This window comes from Nicotiana tomentosiformis, chromosome 2 (assembly GCF_000390325.3).
Source record: "Nicotiana tomentosiformis chromosome 2, ASM39032v3, whole genome shotgun sequence".
Lineage (NCBI taxonomy): Eukaryota > Viridiplantae > Streptophyta > Magnoliopsida > Solanales > Solanaceae > Nicotiana > Nicotiana tomentosiformis.
The window spans coordinates 104,235,421-104,259,405 of NC_090813.1; positions in this window are offsets into that span (position 1 = coordinate 104,235,421).

Below are 23,985 nucleotides of genomic sequence, written 5' to 3' on the forward strand. Positions count from 1 at the left end.
AGGAACAGTCATGGTGGGCGGTGACTATGGTTCCTTAGGTCGTATTTGATGGCCCAAATAAATTTTAGGTGATCGGGGTCCGAACTCACTCGGAAGGCATGGGCAATAGCTCATGAAAATATGGCAATCGTGCGAAATTCTAGTTTTTTTGCCTTAAAAAGCAAAAACGCGAGGAACTGTCATAGCGGGGCGGTGAATATGCTTCCTTAGGTCGTATTTGATGGCCCGAAATAATTTTGGGTGACCGGGGTCCGGGGGCCAGGACCCACTCGGAAGGCGTGGGCTATAACACACGAAAATATGGGAATCAGGCGAGTTTATAGTTTTTTGGCCGTAAAACGCAAAACAACCAGAAACGGCCATGGCGTGGTGGTGACTATGGTTCCTTAAGTCGTATTTGATGGCCTGGAAATATTTTAGGCAATCCGGTTTCAAGTGACCCGGGCCCACTCGACTAGAGCACACGAAAATATGGGAATCGGGCGGAATTCTAGTTTTTTGGTCTTAAAAGGCAAAACAAGGAGGAACGGTCATGGAGGGGCGGTGACTATGGTTCCTTAGGTCATATTTGATGGCCCAAATAAATTTTAGGTGATCGGGGTCCGGGGGCCCGGACCCACTCGGAAGGAGTGGGCTATAGCACACGAATATATAGGAATCGGGCTGAATTCTAGTTTTTTGGCCGTAAAACGCAAAACAACGAGGAACGGCCGTGGCGGGGCGGTGACTATGGTTCCTTAGGTCGTATTTGATATCCCGGAAAAATATTAGGAGATCGGGGTCCGGGGGGCCGGACCCACTTGGAAGGCGTGGGCTATAGCATACGAATATATGTGAATCGGGCGGAATTCTAGTTTTTCGGCCATAAAACGCAAAACAGCAAGGAACGGCCAATGCGGGGTGGTGACTATGGTCCTTAGGTCGTATTTGATGGCCTGGATAAATTTTAGGCAATTCGGTTTCTGGGGACCCGGGCCCAATCAAAAGGCGTGGGCTAGAGCACATGAAAATATGGGAATCGGGCAGAATTCTAGTTGTTTTGTCGTAAAAAGGAAAACAACGAGGAACGGTCATGGAGAGGCGGTAACTATGGTTCCTTAGGTCATATTTGATGGCCCAGATAAATTTTTGGCGATCGGGGTCGGGACCCACTCGGAAGGCATGGGCTATAGCGCACAAAAATATGGCAATCGCGCGAAATTCTAGTTTTTTAGCCGTAAAAAACAAAAAAACAAGGAACGGTTATGGCGGGGCGGTGACTATGGTTACTTAGGTTGTATTTGATGGCCCGAAAATTTTTTAGGAGATCGGGGTTCGGGGGCCCGGACTCAATTGGAAGGCGTGGGCTATAGCACACGAAAATATGGCAATCGGGCAAAATTCTAGTTTTTTGGCCGTATAAAGTAAAACAAGGAGGAACGGTCATGGAGGGGTGGTGGCTATGGTTCCTTAGGTCGTATTTAATAGTCCGAATCCACTCGGAAGGCGTGGGCTATAGCACACGAATATATGGGAATCGGGCGGAATTCTAGATTTTTGGCCGTAAAACGCAAAACAACAAGGAACGGCCATGGCGGGGCGGTGACTATGGTTCCTTAGGTCGTGTTTGATAGCCGGAAAATTTTTAGGCGATTGGGGTCCTGGGGGCTCGGACCCACTCGGAAGGCGTGGGCTATTATAGCAGATGAATATATGGGAATCGGGCGAAATTCTAGTTTTTTGGACGTAAAATGCAAAACAACAAGGAACGGCCTTGGCGGGGCGGTGACTATGTTCCTTAGGTCGTATTTGATGGCCTGGAAATATTTAAGGCAATCCGGTTTTGAGGGACCCGGGCCCACTCGAAAGGCGTGGGCTAGAGCACACGAAAATATGGAAATCGGGCGGAATTCTAGTTTTTTGGTCGTAAAAAGTAAAACAAGGAGTAACGGTCATGGTGGGGCGGTGACTATGGTTCCTTAGGTCATATTTGATGGCCCAAATAAATTTTAGGTGATCGGGGTCCGGGGGGCCTAGACCCACTCGGAAGGAGTGGGCTATAGCACACAAATATATAGGAATCAGGCTGAATTCTAGTTTTTTGGCCGTAAATGGCAAAACAACGAGGAACGGCCATGGCAGGGCGGTGACTATGGTTCCTTAGGTCGTATTTGATGGCCCAGATAAATTTTTGGCGATCGGGGTCTGGACCCACTCGGAAGGCATGGGCTATAGCACACGAAAATATGGGAATCAGGCGGAATTCTATTTTTTGGTCGTAAAAAGCAAAACAACGAGGAACGGGCATGGCGGGGTGGTGACTATGGTTCCTTAGGTCGTATTTGATGGCCAAAATTAGTTTTAGGCGATCGGGGTCCGGACCCACTCGGAAGGCATGGGCTATAGCTCACGAAAATAAGGCAATCGCGCGAAATTTTAGTTTTTTGGCCGTAAAAAGCAAACAAACAAGGAGCGGTCATGGCGGGGCGGTAACCGGACCCACTTGGAAGGCGTGGGTTATAGCACACGAAAATATGGCAATCGAGCAAAACTCTAGTTTTTTGGCGAGGCGGTGGCTATGGTTCCTTAGGTCGTATTTGATAGCCCAAAAAAATTTTAATCGATCGGGGCCCGGGGGGCATGGACCCTCTCAGAAGGCGTGCCTATAGCACACGAAATATGGTAATCTGGCAGAATTCTAGTTTTTTGGCCGTAAAACGCAAAACAACGAAAAATGGTTATGCCGGGGCGGTGACTATGGTTCCTTAGCTCGTATTTGATGGCCCGAAAATATTTCAGGCGATCAGGGTCGCAGGGGCTTGGGCCCACTCGGAAGGCGTGGGCTATAGCTCACGAAAATATGGGAATCACGCGGAATTCTAGTTTTTTGGTCGTAAAAAGCAAAACAACGAGGAACGGTCATGGCGGGGCGGTGACTATGGTTCCTTAGGTTATATTTGATGGCCCAACCAAATTTTAGGCGATCGGGGTCCGGACTCACTCGGAAGGCATGGGCAATAGCTCACGAAAATATGGCAATCGCGCGAAATTCTAGTGTTTAGGCCGTAAATAGCAAAAAAGTGAGGAACCGTCATGGAGGGGCGGTGACTATGATTCCTTAGGTCATTTTTGATGGCCCGGTATAATTTTGGGTGATGGGGGTCCGGGGGCCCGAACCCACTCGGAAGGCGTGGGCTATAGCACACGAATATATGGGAATCGGGCGAAATTCTAGTTCTTTGGCCGTAAAACGCAAAACAACGAGAAACGGCCATGGCGGGGCGGTGACTATGGTTCCTTAGGTCGTATTTGATGGCCCGGAATAATTTTGGGCGATCGTGGTCCGGGGCCCCGAACCCACTCGGAAGGCGTGGGCTATAACACACGAAAATATGGGAATAGGGCGAAATTCTAGTTTTTTGGCCGTAAAACGCAAAACAACAAGAAACGACCATGGCGGGGCGGTTACTATGTTTCCTTAGGTCATATTTGATAGCCCAGAAATTGTTTAGGCGATTGGGGTCCGGGGGCCCGGACGCACTCGGAAGGCGTGGGCTATAGCATACGAAAATATGGGAATCAGGCGTAATTCTAGTTTTTTGGCCGTAAAACGCAAAACAACGAGGAACGGCCATGGCGGGGCGGTTATTATGGTTCCTTAGGTCGTATTTGATGGACCAAAAATATTTTAAGCGATCGAGGTCCGGGTGGCCCGAGCCCACTTGGAAGGCGTGGGCTATAGCTCACGAAAATATGGGAATCGGGCAAAATTCTAGTTTTTTTACCGTAAAAAGCAAGAAATCGAGGAACAGTCATGATGGGGCGGTAACTACGGTTCCTTAGGTCGTATTTGATGGCTCGGAAAAATTTCAAACGATCCGGGTCCGGAAGGGCTCGGCCCACTCGGAAGGCGGCACACGAAAATATGGTAATTTGGAAGAATTCTAGTTTTTTGGCCGTAAAACGCAAAACAACGAAAAACGGTCATGGCGGGGCGGTGACTATAGTTCCTTAGCTCGTATTTGATGGCCCGAAAATATTTTAGGCGATTGGGGTCCGGGGGGCCTGGGCCCACTCGGAAGGCGTGGGCTATAGCTCACGCAAATATGGGAATCATGCAAAAATTTTGTTTTTGGCTGTAAAACGCAAAATATCGAGGAACGGCCATGGCAGGGTGGTGACTATGGTTCCTTAGGTCATATCTGATGGCCCGAAAAAATCTTAGGCTATCCGGGTCCGGGCAGCCCGGGCCCACTCGGAAGGCATGGGCTATAGCATAGGAAAATATGGGAATCACGCAGAATTATAGTTTCTTGGCCGTAAAACACAAAAAAAGAGGAACGGTCATGGAAGAGGCCGGACTATGGTTCTTTAGGTCGTATTTGATGGCCCAGAAAAATTTAAGGCAATCTGGGTCCGGAGAGTCCCGGCCCACTCGGAAGGCAGCACATAAAAATATGGTAATCGGGATGAATTCTAGTTTTTTGGCTGTAAAATGCAAAAAAGCGAGGAACGGTCATGGAAGGGCGGTGAATATGGTTCCTTAGGTCGAATTGGATGGACCAAAAAAATTTAAGGCTATCCGGGTCCAAGCGACCCAGACCCACTCGGAAGGCGTGGGCTATAGCACACGAAAATATGAGAATTGGGCGGAGTTCTAGTTTATTGGCCGTAAAACGCAAATAAATGATGATCGGTCATGGCGGGGCGGTGACTATGGTTTCTGAGGTCGTATTTGATGACCCGAAAAAATTTAAGGCGATCCGGGTACGGAGGGTCCAGGCCACTCGGAAGGCGGTACACGAAAATATGGTAATCAGGCTGAATCCTAGTTTTTTGGCCGTAAAATACAAAAAACGAGGAACGGTCATGGTGGGGCGGTGACAATGGTTCCTTAGGTCCATTTTGATGGCCCGAAAACATTTTCGGATATCGGGGTACGGGGGGCCCGGGCCCACTCGCAAGGCATGGGCTATAGCTCACGAAAATATGGGAATTAGTCAAAATTCTAGTTTTTGGCTGTAACACGCAAACAAATGAGGAATGGTCATGGCGGGGCGGTGACTATGATTCCTTAGGTCGTATTTAATGGCTCGGAAAAATTTAAGGCGATCCGGGTTTGGAGGGGCCCGGCCCACTCGAAAGGCGGCACACGAAAATATGGTGATCTGGCAGAATTCTAGTTTTTTGGCCGTAAAATGCTAAACAACGAGAAATGGTCATGGCGGGGAGGTGACTATGGTTCCTAAGGTCGTATTTGATGGCCCAAAAATATTTTAGGCGATCGGAGTCCGGGGGGCCTGGGCCCACTCAACTCACGAAAATATTGGAATTAGGCAAAATTTTAGTTTTTGGCCAAAAACACAAAAAATTGAGGAACGGTCATGGCAGGGTGGAGACTCTGGTTCCTTAGGTTGTATTTGATGGCCCGAAAAAATCTTAGGCGATCCGGGTCCGGGCGGCCCGGGCCCACTCAGAAGGCGTGGGCTATAGCACACGAAAATATGGGAATCACGCGGGATTCTAGTTTTTTGGTCGTAAAACGCAAAAACAATGAGGAACGGTCATGGCGGGGTGGTGACTATGGTTCTTTAGGTCATATTTGATGGCCCGAAAAAATTTAAGGCGATCCGGGTCCGTAGACGCCCGGCCCACTCGAAAAGAGGTACACGAAAATATGGTAATCGGGATAAATTCTAGTTATATGGCCGTAAAACGCAAAAAAATGAGGAACGGTCATGTCGGAGCGGTGACTATGGTTCCTTAGGTCGTATTTGATGGCCCGGAAACATTTTAGGCGATCGGGGCCAAGGTCCACTCGGAAGGCGTAGGATATAGCACACGAAAATATGGGAATCACGCAGAATTCTAGTTTTTTGGCCGTAAAATGCAATAAACAAGGAACGGTCATGGCGAGGTGGTGACTATGGTTCCTCAGGTCGTATTTGATGGCCCGAAAAAATTTAATGCGATCCGGGTCCGGAGGGGCCTAGCCCACTCGAAAGGCGACACACGAAAATATGTTAATTGGCCTTAATTCTAGTTTTTTGATTGTAAAATGCAAAAAAATGAGGAAAGGTCAAGGCGGGGCGGTGACTATAATTCCATAGGTCGTATTTCCGGACCCACTCGGAAGGCGTGGGCTATAGCACACGAAAATATGGGTATCAGGCGGAATTCTAGTTTTTTGGCCGTAACACGCAAACACTGAGGAACAGTCATGGCAGGGAGGTGACTATGGTTCCTTAGGTCGAATTTGATGGCCCAAAAAAATATTAGGCTTTCTGGGTCCGCGCAGCCCGGGCCCACTCGGAAGGCGTGGGCTATAGCACACGAAAATATTGGAATCACGAAGAATTATAGTTTCTTGGCCATAAAACGCAAAAATATGAGGAACGGTCATGGCGGGGCGGTGACTATGGTTCCTTAGGTCATATTTGATGGCCCGGAAAAATTTAAGGCGATCCGGGTCCAGAGGGGCCCGGCCCACTCGGAAGGCGGCATACGAAAATATGGTAATCGGGCTGAATTCTAGTTTTTTGGCCGTAAAAAGAAAAAACATGAGGAACGGTCACAACGGGACAATGACTGTGGTTCCTTAGGTCGTATTTGATGGCACGAATACATTTTAGGCGATCGGGGTCCGGAGGCCCCGGGCCCACTCGGAAGGCGTGGAGCACACGAAAATATAGAAATGAGGCAAAATTCTAGTTTTTGGCCGTAAAATGCAAAAATCGAGGAACGGTCATGGCAAGGAGGTGACTATGGTTCCTTAGGTCATATTTGATGGCCCAAAAAAATCTTAGGCTATCCGGGTCCAGGCGGTCCGGGCCCACTCGGAAGGCGTGGGCTAATGCACATGAAAATATGGGAATCACGTAGAATTATAGTTTCTTGGCCGTAAAATGCAAAAAAAGAGGAACGGTCATGGAAGGGACCGGGCTATGGTTCCTTAAGTCGTATTTGATGGCCCGAAAAAATTTAAGACAATTCGGGTCCGGAGAGGCCCGGCTCACTCGGAAGGCTGCACAGAAAAATATGGTAATCGGGATGAATTCTAGTTTTTTGGCCGTAAAACGCAAAAAAGCGAGGTACGGTCATGGAGGGGCGGTGAATATGGTTCCTTTGTTCGAATTTGATGGCCCAAAAAAAGTTTAGGCTATCCGAGTCTAAGCGGCCCAGGCCCACTCGGAAGGCGTGGGATATAGCACACGAAAATATGGGAATCGGACAGAATTCTAGTTTATTGGCCGTAAAACGCAAATATATAAAGAACAGTCATGGCGGGACGGTGACTATGGTTTCTTAGGTCGTATTTGATGACCCGAAAAAATTTAAGGCGATCCGGGTCCGGAGGGGCCAGGCCCACTCGGAAGGCGGTACACGAAAATATGGTAATGGGGCTGAATTCTAGTTTTTTGGCCGTAAAATGCAAAAAATGAGGAACGTTCATGGCGGGGCATTGACTATGGTTCCTTAGGTTGTATTTGATCGCACAGAAACATTTTAGGTGATCGAGGTCCGAGGGGCCCGAGCCCACTCGGAAGGTGTTGGCTATAGCCCACGAAGATATGGGAATCACGCGGAATTATAGTTTCTTGGCCGTAAAACGCAGAAAAGCGAGCAACGTTCATGTCAAAGAGGTGACTATGGTTCCTTGGGTCGTATTTGATGGCCCGGAAACATTTTAGGCGATCGGGGCCAATGTCCACTCGGAAGGCGTAGGATATAGCACACGAAAATATGGGAATCACGCAGAATTCTAGTTTTTTGCCGTAAAATGCAATAAAACAAGGAACGGTCATGGCGAGGTGGTGACTATGGTTCCTCAGGTCGTATTTGATGGCCCAAAAAAATTTAATAAGATCCAGGTCCGGAGGGGCCTAGCCCACTCGAAAGGCGACACACGAAAATATGTTAATCGGCCTGAATTCTAGTTTTTTGGTTGTAAAATGCAAAAAAACGAGGGAAGGTCAAGGCGGGGTGCTGACTATAATTCCTTAGGTCGTATTTGATGGCCTAGAAAAATTTTAGGCAATCGGGGTCTGGTGGCCCCGGACCCACTCGGAAGGCGTGGGCTATAGCACACGAAAATATGGGAATCAGGCGGAATTCTAATTTTTTGGCCGTAACACGCAAAAACTGAGGAACGGTCAAGGCAGGGCAGTGACTATGGTTCCTTAGGTCGAATTTGATGGCCCAAAAAAATCTTAGGCTTTCTGGGTCCGTGCAGCCCGGGCCCACTCGGAAGGCGTGGGCTATAGCACACGAAAACATTGGAATCACGCAGAATTATAGTTTCTTGGCCATAAAATGCAAAAACAACGAGGAACGGTCATGGCGGGGCAGTGACTATGGTTCCTTAGTTCGTATTTGATGGCCCAAAAAAATTTAAGGCGATCCGGGTCCACAGGGGCCCGGCCCACTCGGAAGGCGGCATACGAAAATATGGTAATCGGGCTGAATTCTAGTTTTTTGGCCGTAAAAAGCAAAAAAATGAGGAACGGTCACAGCGGGACAGTGACTATGGTTCCTTAGGTCGTATTTGATGGCACCAATACATTTTAGGCGATCGGGGTCCGGAGGCCCCGGGCCAACTCGGAAGGCGTGGAGCACACGAAAAAAATAGGAATGAGGCAAAATTCTAGTTTTTGGCCGTAAAATGCAAAAATCGAGGAACAGTCATGGCAAGGAGGTGACTATGGTTCCTTAGGTCGTATTTGATGGGGCAAAAAAATCTTAGGCTATCCGGGTCCAGGCGGTCCGGGCCCACTCGGAAGGCATGGGCTATAGCACACGAAAATATGGGAATCACGTAGAATTATAGTTTCTTGGCCGTAAAACGCAAAAAAAGAGGAACGGTCATGGAAGGGACCGGACAATGGTTCCTTAAATCGTATTTGATGGCCCGAAAAAATTTAAGGCAATCCGGGTCCGGAGAGGCCCGGCCCACTCGGAAGGCAGCACAGAAAAATATGGTAATCGGGATGAATTCTAGTTTTTTGGCTGTAAAACACAAAAAAGCGAGGTACGGTCATGGAGGGGCGGTGAATATGGTTCCTTTAGTCAAATTTGATTGCCCGAAAAAATTTTAGGCTATCCGGGTCCAAGCAGCCCAGGCCCACTCGGAAGGCGTGGGCTATAGCACACGAAAATATGGGAATCGGGCGGAATTCTAGTTTATTGGCCGTAAAACGCAAATAAATGATGAACGGTCATGGCGGGGCGGTGACTATGGTTTCTTAGGTCGTATTTGATGACCCAAAAAAATTTAAGGCGATCCGGGTCGTGAGAGGCCAGGCTCACTCGGAACACGGTACACGAAAATATGGTAATCCGGCTGAATTCTAATTTTTTGGCCGTAAAATGCAAAAAACGAGGAACAGTCATGGCAGGGTGGTGACTATGGTTCCTTAGTTCGTTTTTGTTGGCCCGAAAACATTTTAGGCGATCGGGGTCCGGGGGGCCCGGGTCCACTCGGAAGGCGTGGGATATAGCTCACGAAAATATGGGAATCACGCAGAATTCTACTTTTTTGTCCGTAAAATGCAATAAAACAAGGAACAGTCATGGCGGGGCGGTGAATATGGTTCCTTAGGTCGTATTTGATGGTCCGAAAAAATTTAAGGCGATCCGGGTCCGGAGGGGCCCGGCCCACTCGAAAGGCAGCACACGAAAATATGGTAATCTGGCAGAATTCTAGTTTTTTGGCCTTAAAACGCAAAACAACGAGAAACGGTCATGGCGGGGCAGTGACTATGGTTCCTAAGGTCGTATTTGATGGCCCGAAAATATTTTAGGCGATCGGAGTCCGGGGGGCCCGGGCCCACTCGGAAGGCGTGGGCTATAGCTCACGAAAATATGGGAATCAGGCAAAATTTTAGTTTTTGGCCATAAAACGCAAAGAAATGAGGAACGGTCATGGCGGGGAGGTGACAATTGTTCTTTAGTTCATATTTGGTGGCCCGAAAAAATATAAGGCAATCCGGGTTCGTAGGCGCCCGACCCACTCGAAAGGCGGTACACGAAAATATGGTAATCGGGCTGAATTCTAGTTATTTGGCCGTAAAACACAAAAAAATGAGGAATGGGCATGTCGGGGCGGTGAATATGGTTCCTTAGGTCGTATTTGATGGCCCGGAAACATTTTAGGCAATCAGGGCCCGGGTCCACTCGGAAGGCATAGGATATAGCACACGAAAATATGGGAATCACGCAGAATTCTAGTTTTTTTGCTGTAAAATGCAATAAAACAAGGAACAGTCATGGCGGGGCTGTGACTATGGTTCCTCAGGTCGTATTTGATGGCCCAAAAAAATTTAATGCGATCCAGGTCTGAAGGGGCCTGGCCCACTCGAAAGGCGGCACACGAAAATATGGTAATCGGCTTGAATTCTAGTTTTTTGGTTGTAAAATGCAAAAAAACGAGGAAAGGTCAAGGCGGGGCAGTGACTATGGTTCCTTAGGTCGTATTTGATGGCCCAAAAAATTTTTAGGCAATCGGAGTCTGGTGGGCCCGGACCAACTCGGAAGGCGTGGGCTATAGCACACGAAAATATGGGAATCACGCGGAATTCTAGTTTTTTTGCCGTTACACGCAAAAACTGAGGAACGGTCATGGCAGGGCGGTGACTATGGTTCCTTAGGTCAAATTTGATGGCCCAAAAAAATCTTAGGCTATCCGGGTCCGCGTAGCCCGGGCCCACTCGGAAGGCGTGAGCTATAGCACACGAAAATATTGGAATCACGCAGAATTATAGTTTCTTGGCCATAAAACACAAAAAAATGAGGAACGGTCATGGCAGGGCGGTGACTATGGTTCCTTAGGTCGTATTTGATGGCCCAGAAAAATTTAAGGCGATCTGGGTCCAGAGGGGCCCGGCCCACTCGGAAGGCGGCATACGAAAGTATGGTAATCGGGCTGAATTCTAGTTTCTTGGCCGTAAAAAGCAAAGAAATGAGGAATGGTCACAGCGGGACAGTGACTATGGTTTCTTAGGTCGTATTTGATGTCACAAAAATATTTTAGGCGATCGGGGTCCGGAAGCCCCGGGCCCACTCGGAAGGCGTGGAGCACATGCAAATATAGGAATGAGGCAAAATTCTAGTTTTTGGCCATAAAATGCAAAAATCGAGGAATGGTCATGGCAAGGCGGTGACTATGGTTCCTTAGGTCATATTTGATGGCCTGAAAAAATCTTAGGCTATCCGTATCCAGGCGGCCCGGGCCCACTCGTAAGGCGTGGGTTATAACACACGAAAATATGGGAATCACGTAGAATTATAGTTTCTCGGCCGTAAAACGCAAAAAAAGAGGAACGGTCATGGAAGGGACCGGGCTATGGTTCCTTAAGTCGTATTTGATGGCCAGAAAAAATTTAAGACAATCCGGGTCCGGAGAGGCCCGGCCCACTCGGAAGGCTGCACAAAAAAAATATGGTAATTGGGATGAATTCTAGTTTTTTGGCCGTAAAACGCAAAAAAGCGAGGTACGGTCATGGAGGGGCGGTAAATATGGTTCATTTGGTCGAATTTGATTGCCCGAAAAAAGTTTAGGCTATCCGAGTCCAAGCGGCCCAGGCCCACTCAGAAGGCGTGGGATATAGCACACGAAAATATGGGAATCAGGCAGAATTCTAGTTTATTGGCCGTAAAACGCAAATATATGGGGAACAGTCATGGCGGGGCAATGACTATGGTTTCTTAGGTCGTATTTGATGACCCGGAAAAATTTAAGGCGATCCGGGTCCGGAGGGGCCAGGCCCACTCAGAAGGCGGTACACGAAAATATGGTAATGGGGTTGAATTATAGTTTTTTGGCCGTAAAACGCAAAAAATGAGGAACGGTCATGGCGGGGCGGTGACTATGGTTCCTTAGGTCGTATTTGATCGCACAGAAACATTTTAGGTGTTCGAGGTCCGGGGGGCCCGGGCCCACTCAGAAGGTGTGGGCTATAGCCCACGAAAATATAGGAATCACGCGGAATTATAGTTTCTTGGCCGTAAAATGCAGAAAAACAAGCAACGGTTATGGCGAGGCGGTGACTATGATTCCTTAGGTTGTATTTGATGGCCCAAAAAAATTATAGGCGATCGGGGTCCGGGGGGCCTTGGCCCACTCGGAAGGCGTGAGCTATAGCACATAAAAATATGGAATCGGGCGGAATTCTAGTTTTTTGGCCGTAAAATGCAAAAAATGTGGAACGATCATGGTGGGGCGGTAACTATGTTTCCTTAGGTTGTATTTCATGGCCTAGAAAAATTTTAGGCGACCGGGGTCTGGGGGCCCGTGCCCACTCGGAAGGCGTGGCCCATAGCACACGAAAATATAGAAATCGGGCGAAATATTAGTTTTTTGGCCGTAAAATGCAAAACACAGAGGAACGGTCATGGCGGGGTGGTGACTAAGGTTCCTTAGGTCGTATTTGATGGCTCGGAAGAATATTAGGCTATACGGTTCCAGGGGGAACGAGCCCACTCGGAAGGCGTGGACTATAGCACACTAAAATATGGGAATCACGCGGAATTATAGATTCTTGGCCGTAAAACGCAAAAGAATGAGGTGTGGTCATGGAGAGGCGGTGAGTATGGTTCCTTAGGTCGTATTTGTTGTCCCGAAAATATCTTAGGCTATCCGGAACCGGTGCGGCCCGGGCCCACTCGGAAAGCGTGGGCTATAACACACGAAAATATGGGAATTGGGCGGAATTCTAGTTTTTTGGCCGTAAAATGCAAAAAAGCAAGGAACGGTGAGGGCGAGGCGATGACTATGGTTTTTTAGGTCGTATTTGATGGCCCGAAAAGTTTTTAGGCGATCCGAGTCTGGGGGGCCTGGCCCACTCGAAAGGCGTGGGCTATATAGCTCACGAAAATATGGGAATCGGGCGGAATTCTAGTTTTTTGGCTGTAAAATCCAAAAAGTGAGGAACGATCATGGCAGGGTGGTAACTACGGTTCCTTAGGTCGTATTTTATGGCTCGGAATAATTTTAGGCGATCGGGGTCCGGGGGACCGTGCCCACTCGGAAGGCGTGGTCTATATCTCATGAAAATATAGGAATCAGGCGAAATACTAGTTTTTTGGCCGTAAAACTCAAAAAACTGAGGAACGGTCATGGCGGGCGGTGATTATTGTTCCTTAGGTCGTATTTGATGGCCTCGGAAAAATTTTAGGAGATCTTGTTCAGGATGGCCCGGGCCCACTCGGAAGACGTGGGTTATAGCACACAAAAATATGGGAATCGAGCGAAATTCTAGTTTTTTGGCCATAAAACACAAAAAAAGCGAGGAACGGTCATGGCAGGGTGGTGACTATGGTTCCTTAGGTCATATTTGATGGCCCGAAAATTTTTTAGGCTATCCGGGTCCGGGCGGCCAGGGCCCACTCGGAAGGCGTGGGCTATAGCACATGAAAATATGGGAATCTGGCGGAATTCTAGTTTCTTGGCCGTAAAACGCAAATAAACAAGGAACTGTCATGGCGGGGTGGTTATTATGGTTCCTTAGGTCGTATTTGATAGCCCGGAAAATTTTAAGGCGATCCGGGTCCGTAGAGGCCCGGCCCACTGGGAAGGCGGCACACGAAAATATGGTAATCGGGCTGAATTCTAGTTTTTTGTTCGTAAAACGCAAATAAATGAGGAACGGTCATGGCGGGGCGGTGACTTTGGTTCCTTAGGTCATGGCGGGTCAGGGGGCCAAAACACTAGAATTCCGTCTGATTCCCATTTTTTTGTGTGCTAGCCTACGCCTTACGAGTGGGCCCGGGCTTCCCCGACCCGGATAGTCTAAAAATTTTTCGGGACATCAAATACGATCTAAGGAATCATAGTAACCGCCCTGCCATGACTCTTCCTCGTTTTTTTCGTTTTATGGCCAAAAAATTAGAATTCCGCTCCATTCCCATAGTTTTGTGCGCTATAGCCCACGCCTTGCGAGTGGGCCCGGGCCCCCCGGACCTGGATCGCCTAAAACATTTTCGGGCCATCAAATACTACCTAAGGAACCATAGTCACCTCCCCGCCATGATCGTTCCTAGTTTTTCTACGTTTTATAGCCAAAAACCTAGAATTTCGCCCGATTCCCATATGTTTGTGTGCTATAGCCCACGCCTTCCGTGTGGGCCCAGGCCCCCGGACCCGAATAGCCTAAAATTTTTCGTGCCATCAAATATGACCTAAGGAACAATAGTCACCGCCCCTCCATGACCTTTCCTCATTTTATTGCATTTTATGGCTGAAAAACTACAATTCCGCCTGATTCCCATATTTTCGTGTGCTATAGCACACGCCTTCCTAGTGGGCCTGGGGCCCCCCGACCCGGATAGTCTAAAATTTTTCCGGGCAATCAAATACGATCTAAGGATCAATATTCACCGCCCCGCCATGATCTTTCCTCATTTTTCGCAGTTTACGGCCAAAAACCTAAAACTCCGCCCGATTCCCAGATTTTCGTGTGCAATAGCCCACGCCTTCCAAGTGGTCCCGGAACCCCTGGACCCCGATTTCCTAAAGTTTTTCCGGGCAATCAAATACGACCTAAGGAACCATAGTCACCGCCCCTCCATGATCATTCCTCATTTTTTGCATTTTTTTGCCAAAAAATTAGAATTCCGCGCGATTCCCATATTTTCGTATGCTATAGCCCACGCCTTCCCAATAGGTAGGGCCCCGCGGAGCCGGATCACCTAAAATTTTTTCGGGCCATCAAATACGACCTAAGGAACCATAGTCACCGCCCCGCCATGAACTTTCCTCATTTTTTGCATTTTACGGTCAAAAAACTAGAATTTCGCCTGATTCCCATATTTTCGTGTGCTATAGCCTACGCCTTCCAATTGGTCCCGGGACCCCCGGATCGTGTAAAAAATTTTCGGGCCATCAAATACGACCTAAGGAACCATAGTCACTGCCCCTCCATGATCGTTCCTCATATTTTGCGCTTTTCGACCCAAAAACTAGAATTACTCCTGATTCCCATATTTTAGTGTGCTATAGCCCACGCCTACCGAGTAGACCGGGCCCCCCGGATTCGATTCGCCTAAAATTTTTCCGGGCCATTACATTCGACCTATGGAACCATAGTCATCGCCCTGCTATGATCGTTCCTCAATTTTTGCGTTTTTCGGCCAAAAACCTAGAATTTTGCCTTTCGGCCAAAAAACTAGAATTCCGCGCGATTCCCATATTTTCGTGTGCTATATCCCACGCCTTCCAAGTGGTCCCGGTACCCCCGGACCCTGATCGCCTAAAAATTTTTAGGGTCATCAAATACGACCTAAGGAACCATATTCACCGCCCCGCCATGATCGTTCCTCATTTTTGGCATTTTTCGGCCAAAAAACTAGAATTCCGCGTGATTCCCATATTTTCGTGTGCTATAGCCCACGCCTTCCGAGTGGGCCGGGCCCCCTGAATCGAATCACCTAAATTTTTTTTGGGCCATCTTAGAAGACCTAAGGAACCATAGTCACCTCCTCGCCATGATCGTTCCTCATTTTTTGCATTTTTCGGCCAAAAAACTAGATTTCCGCCCGATTCCCATATTTTCGTGTGCTATACCCACACCTTCCAAGTGGTCCCGGGAACACCGGACCCCGATCGCCTAAAATTTTTTCGGGCCATCAAATGCGACCTAAGGAACCATAGTCACTGCCCCGCCATGATCGTTCCTCATGTTTTGCTTTTTTCGGCCAAAAAACAAGAATTCCGCCCGATTACCATATTTTTGTGTGCTATTGCCCACGCCTTCCGAGTGGGCCGGTCCCCCGGAACTCGGATCGCCTAAAATTTTTTCGGGCCATCAAATAAGACCTAAGGAACCATAATCACTGCCTCTCCATGATCGTTCCTCACGTTTTGCATTTTTCGGCCAAAAAACTAGAATTCCGCCCGATTCCCATATTTTTGTGAGCTTTAGCCCACGCCTTCCAAGTGGTCCTGGGACCCCCGGACCCCGATCGCCTAAAATTTTTCCGTGCCCTCAAACATGACCTAAGGAACCATAGTAACCGCCCCGCCATGATCGTTCCTCATTTTTTGGGTTTTTTGGCCAAACAACTAGAATTCCGTGCGATTCCCATATTTTCGTGTGCTATAGCCCACGCCTTCCGAGTGGTCCCGGGACCGCCAGACCTCGATCGCCTAAAATTTTTTCGGACCATCAAATATGACCTAAGGAACCATAGTCACCGCCCCGCCATGAACGTTCCTAGTTTTTTGCATTTTTTCGGCCAAAATACTAGAATTCCACGCGATTCCCATATTTTCGTGTGCTAGCACACGCCTTCCTAGTGGTCCCAGGACCCCCGGAACCCGATCGCCTAAATTTTTTCCGGACCATCAAATACGACCTAAGGAACCATAGTCACCTCCCCGCCATGAACGTTCCTAGTTGTTTGCGTTTTTCAGCGTAAAAACTAGAATTCCGCTCGTTTCCCATATTTTCGTGTGCTATAGCCCACACCTTCCGAGTGGGCCGGGCCCCCCGAACTCGGAAAGTTTAAAATTTGTTCGTGCCATCAAATACTACCTAAGGAAGCATAGTCACCGCTCCCCCATGATCATTCCTAACTTTTTGCGTTTTTCGGCAAAAAAATTAGAATTCCGCCCGATTTCCATATTTTCGTGTGCTAGCCTACGCCTTCAAAGTGGTCCCGGGACCCCCGGAACCCGATCGCCTAAAAATTTTCCGGGCCATCAAATATGACCTAAGAAACCATAGTCACCGCCCCGCCATGATCGTTCCTCATATTTTGTGTTTTTCAGCCAAAAAACTAGAATTCCGCCCGATTCTCATATTTTTGTGTGCTACAGCCCACGACTTCCGAGTGGGCTGGGCCCCCGGACTCGGATCACCTAAATTTTTTTTGGCCATCAAATAAGACCTAAGGAATCATAGTCACCTCCCCGCCATGATCGTTCCTCAGATTTTGCATTTTTCAGCCAAAAAACTAGAATTCCGCCCGATTCCCATATTTTCGTGTGTTATACCCACGCATTCCAAGTGATCCTGGGAGCCCCGGACCCCGATCGCCTAAAAATTTTCCGGGCCATCAAATAAGACCTAAGGATCCATAGTCACCTCCCCGCCATGATCGTTCCTCAGGTTTTGCATTTTTCGGCCAAAAAACTAGAATTCCGCCCGATTACCATATTTTCATGTGCTATAGCCCACGACTTCCAAGTGGACCCGGGACTCCTGGACCCTGATCGCCTAAAATTTTTCCGGCCCATCAAATACGACCTACAGAACCATAGTCACCTTCCCGCCATGATCGTTACTCATTTTTTGCATTTTTTGCCCAAAGAACTAGAATTCCGCCCGATTCCCATATTTACGTGTGCTATATCCACGCCTTCCAAGTGGTCCCGGGAACCCCGGACCCCGATTGCCTAAAATTTTTTAGCGCCATCAAATACGACCTAAAGAACCATAGTCACTTCCCCGCCATGATTCTTCCTCATGTTTTGCATTTTTCGGCCAAAAAACTAGAATTTCACGTGATTCCCATATTTTCGTGTGCTATACCCCACGCCTTCCGAGTGATCCCGGGAGCCTCGGACCCCGATCGCCTAAAATTTTTCTGGGCCATCAAATACGACCTAAGGAAGCATAGTCACCGCCCCGCCATGATCGGTCCTCATTTTTTGCATTTTACGGCCAAAAAACTAGAATTCCGCCCGATTATTTTTGTGTGCTATTGCCCACGCCTTCCGAGTGGGCCGGGCCTCCCAGACCCCGATTGCCTAAAATTTTTCCGGGCCATCAAATATGACCTAAAGAACAATAGTCGCCGCCCTGCCATGATCGTTCCTCACTTTTGGGTTTTTCATCCAAAAACCTAGAATTCCGCCCGATTCCCAGATTTTAGTATGCTATAGCCCACGCCTTCCGAGTGGGCCAGGCCCCCCAGACTCGGAGCACCTAAAATTTTTTCGGGAAATCAAATCAGACCTAAGGAACCATAGTCGCCTTCCCGCCATGATCGTTCCTCATTTTCTGCATTTTTCGTCCAAAAAACTAGAATTCCGCCTGATTCCCATTTTTTCGTGTGCTATACCCATGCCTTCCAAGTGGTCCCGGAAACCCCGGACCCCAATCGTCTAAAATTTTTCCGAGCCATCAAATACGACCTAAGGAACCATAGCTACCTCTGCCATGATCGTTCCTCATTTTTTGCGTTTTTCGGCCAAAAACCTAGAATTCCGCCCGATTTCCATATTTTCGTGTTCTATACCCACGCCTTCCAAGTGGTCCCGGGAACCCCGGACCCCGATCGCCTAAAATTTTTTTGGGCAATCAAATACGACCTAAGGAACCATAGTCACTGCCCCGCCATGATCGTTCCTCATTTTTTGCGTTTTTCGGCCAAAAAACAAGAATTCCGCCCGATTCCCATATTTTCGTGTGCTATACCCACGCCTTCCAAGTGATCCCGGGAGCCCCGGACCCCGATCGCCTAAAATTTTTCCGGGCCATCAAATACGACCAAAGGAACCCTAGTCACTGCCCCGCCATGATCGTTCCTCATTTTTTGCGTTTTTCGGCCAAAAACCTAGTATTCCGCCCAATTTTCATATTTTCGTGTTCTATACCCACGCCTTCCAAGTGGTCTCGGGAACCCCCGGACCCCGATCGCCTAAAAATTTTCTGGGCCATCAAATACGACCTAAGGAACCATAGTCACTGCCCCGCCATGATCGTTCCTCACGTTTTGCATTTTTCGGCCAAAAAACTAGAATTCTGCCTGATTCTCATATTTTCGTGTGCTATATCCACGCCTTCCAAGTGGTCCCGGGAACCCCGGATCCCGATCGCCTAAAATTTTTTCGGGCCATCATATACGACCTAAGGAACCATAGTCACCGCCCCACCATGATAGTTAATCATTGTTTGCATTTTTCGGCCAAAAACATAGAATTTCGCCCGATTTCCATATTTTCATGTGCTATAGCCCACGCCTTCCGAGTGGGTCAGGCCCCCCGGACTCGGATCACCTAAAATTTTTCCGGGCCATTAAATTAGACCTAAGGAACCATAGTCACCTTCTCTCCATGGTCGTTCCTCATTTTTTGCACTTTTCTGCCAAAAAACTAGAATTCCGCCCAATTCCCATATTTTCGTGTGCTGGATCCACGCCTTCCAAGTGGTCCCGGGAACCCCGGACCCCGATCGCCTAAAAATTTTCCGGGCCATCAAATACAACCTAAAGAACCATAGTCACTGCCCCGCCATGATTGTTCCTCATGTTTTGCATTTTTCGGCCAAAAAATTAGAATTCCGCGCGATTCCCATATTTTTGTGTGCTATAGCCCACGCCTTCCGAGTGGTCCCAGGCCCCCCGGACCCCAATCGCCTAATATTTTTCCGGGCCATCAAATACGACCTAAGGAACCATAGTCACAACCCCACCATGATCGTTCCTCGTTTTTTGCATTTTTCAGCCAAAAACTTAGAACTCCGCCCGATTCCCATATTTTCGTGTGCTATAGCCCACGCCTTCCAAGTGGGCCGGGCCCCCCGGACTCGGATCACCTAAAATTTTTTCAGGCCATCAAATAAGACCTAAGGAACCATAGTCACCTTCCCGCCATGATCGCTCCTCATCTTTTGCATTTTCTGTCCAAAAAACTAGAATTCCGCCCGATTCCCATATTTTCGTGTGCTATACCCACGCCCCAAGTGGTCCCGGGAACCCCGGACCCCGATCACCTAATATTTTTCTGGGCCATCAAATATGACCTAAGGAACCATAGTCGCTCCCCCGCCATGATCGTTCCTCATTTTTTGCGTTTTTCGGCCAAAAAACTAGAATTCCGCTCGATTCCAATTTTTTCATGTGCTATAGCCCACGCATTCCGAGTGGTCCCAGGCCTACCGGACCCCGATCGCCTAAAATTTTTTCGGTCCATCAAATATGACCTACTGAACCATAGTCACCGCCCCGCCATGATCGTTCCTCATTTCTTGTGTTTTTCGGCCAAAAACCTAGAACTCCGCCCGATACCCATATTTTCGTGGGCCGGGCCCCCCGGACTCGGATCACCTAAATTTTTTTCGGGCCATCAAATAAGACCTAAGGAACCATAGTCACCTCCCCGCCATGAGCGTTCCTCATTTTTTGCATTTTTCGGCCAAAACACTAGAATTCCGCTAGATTCCCATATTTTCGTGTGTTATATCCACGCCTTCCAAGTGGTCCCGGGAACCCCGGACCCCGATCGCCTAAAATTTTACCGGGCCATCAAATACGACCTAAGGAACCATAGTCACTGCCCCACCATAATTGTTCCTCATTTATTGCGTTTTTCGGCCAAAAACTTAGAATTTCGCCCGATTTCCATATTTTCGTGTGCTATAACCCACGCCTTCCGAGTGGGCCGGGGCCCCCGGACTCGGATCACCTAAAAATTTTCCTGGCCATCAAATAAGACCTAAGGAACCATAGTCACCTTCCCGCCATAATCGTTCCTCATTTTTTGCATTTTTCGGCCAAAAAACTAAAATTCCGCCAGATTCCCATATTTTCGTGTGTTATACCCACGCCTGCCAAGTGGTCCCAGGGAACCCCGGACCCCGATTGCCTAAAAATTTTCCGGGCCATACATTACAACCTAAGGAACCATAGTCGCCTTCCTGCCATGATCGTTTGCATTTTTCGGCAAAAAAACTAGAATTTCGCGGGATTCCCATATTTTCGTGTGTTATACCCACGCCTGCCAAGTGGTCCCAGGGAACCCCGGACCCCGATCGCCTAAAAATTTTCCAGGCCATACAATACAACCTAAGGAACCATAGTCACTGCTCCGCCATGATCGTTCCTCATTTTTTGCATTTTTCGGCTAAAAACTAGAATTCCGCCCGATTATCATATTTTTGTGTGCTATTGCCCATGCCTTCTGAGTGGGCCGGGCCCCCCGGACTCGGATCGCCTGAAATTTTCTCGGGCAATCAAATAGGGCCTAAGGAACTATAGTCACCTTCCCGCCATGATCGTTCCTCATTTTTTGCATTTTTCATCCCAAAAACTAGAATTCCGCCCGATTCCCATATTTTCGTGTGCTATACCCACGCCTTCCAAGTGGTCCCGGGACCCCCGGACCCCGATCGCCTAAAATTTTTCCAGGCTATCAAATACGACCTAAGGAACCATAGTAACCGCCCCGCCCTGATCATTCCACATTTTTTGCATTTTTCGCCCAAACAACTAGAATTCCGCGCGATTCCCATATTTTCGTGTGCTATAGCTCACGCCTTTCGAGTGGTCCCGGGACTCCCGAACCCCGATCGCCTAAAATTTTTATGAACCCTCAAATACGACCTAAGGAACCATAGTCACTGCCCAGCCATGATTGTTCCTCATTTTTTGCGTTTTTCGGCAAAAAACCTAGAATTCCGCCCGTTTTCCATATTTTCGTGTGCTATGCCCTCGCCTTCCGAGTGGGCCGGGCCCCCGAACTCGGATCACCTAAAAATTTTCCGGGCCATCAAATAAGACCTAAGGAATCATAGTCACTGCCCCGCCATGATCGTTCCTCTTTTTTTGCATTTTTCGGCCAAAAAATAGAATTCCGTGCGATTCCCATATTTTCGTGTGCTATAGCCCACACCTTCCGAGTGGTCCCAGGACCCCCGAACCCCGATTGCCTAAAAAAATTTTCGGGCCATCAAATACGACCTAAGGAACCATAGTCACCTCCCCTCCATGATCGTTTCTCATGTTTTGCGTTTTTCAGCCAAAAACCTAGAACTCCGCCCGATTCCCATATTTTCGTGTGCTATAGCCCATGCCTTCCGAGTGGGCCGGGCCCCCCTGACTCGGAACACCTAATATTTTTTCGGGACATCAAATAAGACCTAAGGAACCATAGTCACCTCCCCGCCATGATCGTTCCTCATATTTTTAATTTTTCGGCCAAAAAACTAGAATTCCGCCCGATTCCCATATTTTCGAGTGCTATATCCACGCTTTCCAAGTGGTACCGGGAACCCCGGACCCCGATCGCCTTAAAGTTTTCCGGGCCATCAAATACGACCTAAAGAACCATATTCACTGCCCCGCCATTATCGTTCCTCATTTTTTGCATTTTTAGGCCAAAAAACTAGAATTCCGTGTGATTCCCATATTTTCGTGTGCTATAGCCCACGCCTTCCGAGTGGTCCCAGGCCCCCTGGACCTCGATTGCCTAAAATTTTTTCGGGTCATCAAATACGACCTAAGGAACCATAATTACCGCCCTGCCATGATCGTTCCTAATTATTTGCGTTTTTCGGCCAAAAACCAAGAATTCCGCCCGATTCCCATATTTTCGTGTGCTATAGCCCACGCCTTTCGAGTGGGCCGGGCCTCCCGGACCCCGATCGCCTAAAATTTTTCCGGGCCAACAAATACGAGCTAAGGAACAATAGTCACCCCCCACCATGATCTTTCCTCACTTTTGCATTTTTTGGCCAAAAAACTAGAATTTCGCGCGATTGCCATATTTTCGTGTGCTATCGCCCACGCCTTCCATGTGGTCGCAGGCCCCCCGGACCCCGATTGCCTAAAAAATTTTCGGGCAATCAAATACGACCTAAGGAACCATAGTCACCGCCCTGCCATGATCTTTCCTAATTATTTGCGTTTTTCGGCCAAAAACCAAGAATTCCGCTCGATTCCCATATTTTCGTGTGCTATCCACGCCTTCCGAGTGGTCTTAGGCCCCCCGGACCCCGATCGCCTAAAAAGTTTTGGAGCCATCAAATACGACCTAAGGAACCATAGTCACCACCCTGCCATGATCGTTCCTAATTGTTTGCGTTTTTCGGCCAAAAACCAAGAATACTGCCCGATTCCCATATTTTCGTGTGCTTTAACCCACGCCTTCCGAGTGGTCCCAGGACCCCCGGACCCCGATTGCCAAAAATTTTTCCGGGCAATCAAATACGACCTAAGGAACAATAGTCACCGGCCCGCCATGATCGTTCCTCATTTTTTGCGTTTTTCGGCCAAAAACCTAGATCTCCGCCTGATTCCCATATTTTCGGGTGCTATAGCCCACGCCTTCCGAGTGGGCCGGGCCCCCCAGACTCGGAACACCTAATATTGTTTCGGGCCATCAAATAAGACCTAAGGAACCATAGTCACCTCCCCGCGATGATCGTTCCTCATTTTTTTCATTTTTCGGTCAAAAAATAAGAATTCCGCCCGATTCCCATATTTTTGTGTGCTATATCCATCAAATACAACCTAAATAACCATAGTCACTGCCCCGCCATGATAGTTCCTCATATTTTGCATTTTTTGGCCAAAAAACTAGAATTTCGCGCGATTCCCATATTTTCGTGTGCTATAACCCACGCCTTCAGAGTGGTCCCAGGCGCCCCGGACCCCGATCGCCTAAAATTTTTTCGGGCCATCAAATACGACATAAGGAACCATACTCACCGCCCTGCCATGATCGTTCCTAATTTTTTGCATTTTTCGGCCAAAAACCAAGAATTGCGCCCGATTCCTATATTTTCGTGTGCTATAGCCCACGCCTTTCGAGTGGGCCGAGCCTCCCGTACCCCGATCGCCTAACATTTTTCCGGGCCATCAATACGACCTAAGGAACAATAGTCACCGCCCCGCCATGATCGTTCCTCACTTTGGGTTTTTCGGCCAAAAACCAAGAATTCCGCCCGATTTCCATATTTTCGTGTGCTATAGCCCACGCCTTCCGAGTGGGCCAGGCCCCCCAGACTCAGAGCACCTAAAAATTTTTCGGGCCATCAAATCAGACCTAAGGAACCATAGTCACCTCCCCGCCATGATCGTTCCTCATTTTTTGCATTTTTCGGCCAAAACACTAGAATTCCGCCCGATTCCCATATTTTCGTGTGCTATATCCACGCCTTCCAAGTGGTCCCGGGAACCCCGGACCCCGATCGCCTAAAATTTTCTGGGCCATCAAATACAACCTAAGAACCATAGTTACCGCCCCGCCATGATCGTTCATCATGTTTTGCGTTTTTCGGCCAAAAA